Source organism: Dipodomys spectabilis, unplaced genomic scaffold (genome assembly GCF_019054845.1).
Source record: "Dipodomys spectabilis isolate Male_0828 unplaced genomic scaffold, ASM1905484v1 ptg000185l, whole genome shotgun sequence".
NCBI lineage: Eukaryota > Metazoa > Chordata > Mammalia > Rodentia > Heteromyidae > Dipodomys > Dipodomys spectabilis.
This window is the reverse complement of record NW_024870862.1, coordinates 1,282,660-1,288,108: the sequence shown is the minus strand read 5'-3', so window position 1 is coordinate 1,288,108 and position 5,449 is coordinate 1,282,660. Positions and strand designations below refer to the sequence as shown.

Here is a 5,449-nt window from a genome sequence, read left to right as displayed (position 1 = left end):
TATACAGCCTTTATTTTATTGAAGAATGTTCCATGGATTCCTAGTTTATCCAGAAACTTCATCATAAAGTGGTGTTATTTAATTGATTTGTGTATATTGAACCATCTTTGGATCCCTGAACTGAATCCTGTTTTATCATGGTATGTAATGTTTTGGATGAATTGTTGAAGTGTTTGGCCAAAATTTTGTTGAGAAGTTTGGCATCAATGTTCATCAAAGTAATGGGTGTATAATTCTCTTTCTTTGATGAGTTCCTGCATGGTTTTGGGATGACGGTTTTGATGGCTTCATAGAATTAGTTTGGTCCTGAGATTTCTCTTTCAATTTCATCGAAGAGTTGTAGGAGTATTTGTATGAGCTCTGTTTTGAAAGCCTTGTAGAATTCTCATTTGCTCCTTTTCAGTTGTTGCTGTTGTTGAGTTGAATCTGCTCATCCAATGTGTCTGCTGCCTTTGTCCTGGACCCTCTCTGTTGTAGGTATGGCGGGTTGGCTATGGCCACCACCAAAGCTGCCTCAGCCATGGCTACAGCAACTGCTCAGGTCTGTCTCCTTCCTTGGATTTTCCCTCTCTAGCCAAACTCTGTACAGTGATTGCACACTGGGTGTGATACTCTAGCCTAGTACTGTTCACTGGAACACTAAAATAGCTTTCTATGCGAGAGATTGTTTAGCCTCCAGCTTCTTCTCCACCGTCTTCCCCCACTTCTCATAAGAATTTTCTTATTATAGATTATTCTTGATTAGCTATATTATGATTGATAATGACCAAGATTGACAGAAAGGTGAAGGAAAATTGTCTACACTTCCATGAGGTTCTGACCTGTGTTTCACAAAATGTTATAAAAGCTCTCCATGAGAAATCTAGCAGCTGCATTTCTAAATAGCTTTGCGTACTTACACTTTCTGATAATGTTTCAATTCAAGTACTTCTCCTTAGAGTCCCATACCATTCAATGATGCTGTATTAGATCTTTGTTACATCTTGAGGACAGCTCTTGGTGATTAAATTTGTGCTTTTCAAATGAGCTCTCGCAATTCCATCCACAAAATGCAGACAAAAATTATCTAAACTAAATTTGTATCTGTTGATAGTGAAAATATTTTATTTTCCATTACAAACATAGAATGTAGTAAAATTTTTCACAGAAATTACACTGCACTAGGTTGTGGGCAGATTCTAATGAAAATAATAAACTGTGTTTATGTAGAGAATTTGAGCTTGCAAAATTTTAATATGCCTGTGCTCCTAAAACCAATACCTTACTTATATTGAGTTACAAATACAACTTGCTATAAGTAAGTTTTCCTTGTACGTTTTTAGTATATATTTTATTGTAAAGAAACTGTACACAGAGGTTACAGTTACATAAGTAAGGTAATGAGTACATTTTTATTGAGCATTGTTACAACCTCCTTTGTTTTTCCCCTTCTATTCCTTACCTTCACACATCCGCAACATCTCCGTACATCCCCCTCTAATATTATCTTGCAAATCTCATTGTTACAATGGGTCAACCTGTATACTTTCCTTGTGTCTTAAATGAAGAAATGCTGGCTTGTTTCATGCTGATTCTACTTGTGTAGACACACTTAAAAACATTTTCCAAGTCCAAAAGCACATAAATGAAATGCACATCATATTTTTTGAGCTGGTATAATTGTGTTCTACACATTTATTGACAGGTTACAAATTATTCTCAAATTTTAATACATAAAAAACTTTCTTTTTTCTTATTTTCGTTGCCAGGACATCGGCACAACCTCAGTCAGCATTTCTCACTTTAGACATTTCATATGGTTTGGTTAAATTTTGACCTGCGCTCCAGTCTTCTGAGGAGTCACTCATCTGCTTAAGAATTGATGCTGGCTGTTGGAAAAGAGCCCAAGGAACGATGCCATTTAAAGCCTTATAACTTTATTCTTAACAAGGATATTGTCCTACTAATTTGGCTGTTGAGAGTGTCTACAAGAGCAAGGATTCCATGGGGAGCAGGGAGACATCATATGACCTATACTTATTGAGATTTCTGAGTGACTTGCTATCACTTGTACTGCATTTTTCAAGTCAAATATCTCTATACCTACAAGTTGGAAGAGATAAGAGGAGTGGTAAAAGAACTCTTAGAGACAAATACATCTTCAACACATTTATTTCCAAGCAGTCTGTCTAAGGCATATTGAACAACTAGTAAAACTTATGTTTGCTATATATGTGTCTTTTTCCATTTCTGCATGTGTACATGTGTGTACGTATGTGTGTATTTGTGTGTATAGTAACATTCATGTTTACATATATGGGCCGATATACACATATATGCATATATAAATAAATATACAAACATAAATATATGTTTATATATATCAGGTGTTCATTGATTTAATCTAGAATTCCCAGAGCATTGTCCTTATCACAAAGTGTACATGATAAACTGCTCTAAGTATCTGTGCTATATGAGGTGTATCCTTTGTACTCACTTCCCCCATTACCTTGTTTTTCATCCCTGTGAACAACTTCAGCCTACTTTCCATAGGATAGCGTTGTTTTTGTTACTTACTGATAATAAAAGAAAAAGGTTGTTTGTAAAAGAAAAAGAATTTTTAGGACCCAGGCTAAAAGTATCTTATCAGTCTCAATGATTCGTATGAGATAAAATTTATAATAGTACTAAAAGTGAAAAGGAATTCCTAGATCTGTTGTTTTGCCATTTAGAATGGCAAAGAATAATTTCACGTCACTGTTATAACTCTTAAAGAATGCAAGGGTAACTGATGGTCCTTATCATGTTCCCACAAAACCAGTGGACCCTGAAGGATAATAGTAGACCAGAAGAAATTCTAAGTAGCAGACAAGGAGCATGAAAGAGAAAGAGCGGAAATGAGAGAGAGTGAAAGAGAGAGAAAAATATCATAATACTTATAGTGCGTAACAGATAAACAAGAGGTTTATGAGAATATTCATACTGCTATCTTGAGACTCTACATATACATTTGAAGGTATTTGATGTATGATAACTCATCAACATAAAATATAAAATGATTTTGATAAAAAATAAAAATGACTCAGAAGAAATTATAAATGCAAAATCATTCTTCACAGAAGCAAACTCTCAGAAATATTTCTTGACTTTGAAAAGGATAAATTGGCTGTAGTTAGTATAAATTTAGAAGTATGACAATTCACAAAAATATAAAAATGTGTTCACATATTTCATTATATAACCCAAAGCAGAAAGCAAATATTGTTCAGATGATTTTTTAAATCACAGTTTCTCAGGTGCTGTGAAGGTGGCTCAGTGGTAGAGTGCTTGCCTTGCATGCATGAGGTCCTGGATTTCATGCCTCAGCACGACATAAGCAGAAAAATGTGAAAGTGGTGTTGTGGATCAAGTGATAGCGCTAGCCTTGAGCTGAAGAGCTGAGGGACAGTACCCAAGACCCAGAGTTCAAGCCCCACAACCAACAAAACCAAAGCAAAAAAAACCAAAACATAACAAAACAAAACAATTTTGTAGCCTCAATTCTGTAATAACACTACTTCAGCTTAGGGTTAAGATTTAGGTGTGGACATTTATCAACACTCCTGATTCAGACTCTACTTTATAAAATTTTTAATCAATATTTTGTTTTTAGTTTTGCTCTTTGTACATTCACATGCACCTATGAAATATGGTATGGCCATCCCAATAATATTCTCAAAGTACCTCTCAATCACTACTCACAAAAATTTGTATTATATTACAACAAGGAAAAAATGCTATAAATAAAGAAAACAATAATTAAATATTAATGATTACTAAAATAAAAAAGAAAACAATTACCAGGGTTTTCAGTATTTGAAGTGTACACAGTTGATTTTACTATTTTCTCATATTCTTGTACATTTAAATCTGGTTAAAGCTATGGTAGCTTTTAAATTTACCCACTAAGATTACTATTTATAGTTCATCTCACCATTTGTATGTGGTTTATATCATTATTTGTTTATCACAAACATATAACGTAAGGGAGCCCTAAAGTTTTAACAGAAACTGTGTACTTAAAATTTTACCTCTTCACTCTTCTTCTTTACACAGTCTTTGCAACTTATCATTAGTAAAGTTTCTATAAACTATGAAATGTACATACTTACTAGTACATGCTACCAGAAAAATTATATACTTTATCGAAAAATTTTATGACCTGCGAACAGTCTTGATTTTGCCATATATAAGCAAATCCCAAAATGAAGCATATTTAAAACATTAAAACTTTTAACAAACCTTAACATTTGCTGCAATGATCATTATGACAGGTGCCTTGTGTAGAATAATTGAATTCTTCTTCCTACACATCTCATGAACAACAAATATCTGGAATTATTTTGTTTTTGGCATGTCAATCTTGACTTTATTCTTAAATGTGTGCTTATGTAAGAAATACATGGTTCTAAAATTTCACAATTCTTTTTAACTTATTTGGGTTGAATTGTCTAGTTTAAGAGAATCAATTACACTTTACATATAAAAAAATGTTCTGTGCTCAATTTGGCTGCACATACACTAAAATTGGAACATACAGAGATTAGCATGGTCCCTGCACAAGGATGACATGCAACTTAGTGAATCGTTCCATATTTTTAAAACAACAGATGCTGGAAAGGATGTGGCCAGAAGGGAAGCCTATTGCATTCTTGGTGTGAGTGTACACTTGTTCATCCACTTTGGAAAGCAGTTTGGAGGTTCCTCAAAAGACTCCACATAGAGCTCCCCTATTACACAGCAATCCCACTTTTGGGCATTCATCCAAATGATCACAAACAAGTCCATACTAAAACAACCACCACAGCAATGTTTATTGTATCATTATTTGCCATAGCTAAGATATGGAACCAACCCCGATGCCCCTCAGTAGAAGAATGGATCAAGAAAACATTCTGTGTGTGTGTGTGTGTGTGTGTGTGTGTGTGTGTGTGTGTGTGAATGTACACTTACTCAACCACTTTGGAAAGCAGTCTGGTGAGTCCTCAGAAAGCTAAATATTGACGCTCCTTATGGCCCACTCATACCACTTCTAGGCATCTATCCAGAACAACAGGTATCAATATTCAAGGACACATGTACCTCCATGTTTATCACAGCACTGTTCACAGTAGCCAGGATATGAAAACAACCCATATGTCCCACCAGAGATGAATGGATCCAAAAACTGTGGTAACTATACACAACGGAATATTTTCCAGTCATTAGAAAGGACAAAATAATGGCATTAGCAGGGAAATCAATCAACCTACAAGAAATCATGTTGAGTGAGGTAAGCCAAAAGCAAAGAGACAAACAGCACATGGTCTCCGTGATAAGTGGATTTTAAATCCAAAATGTAAGGTGATATGACAAAATTAACAACACTTAATAAACCAAGGACTTCCACTCATCTGATTGAATCACTACTAAATAACCCCATTCTGCTGAT

At 34.7% G+C, this 5,449-nt stretch overlaps 1 non-coding gene across 1 annotated transcript; it reads left to right on the top strand.

Annotated features, from left to right (window-relative positions):
* Window positions 1-4,515: 4,515 nt before the first annotated feature.
* On the top strand, window positions 4,516-4,618 carry LOC122121162. The gene has a single exon (XR_006149900.1). It is a non-coding gene; the product is annotated as a U6 spliceosomal RNA (small nuclear RNA).
* Window positions 4,619-5,449: the final 831 nt, after the last annotated feature.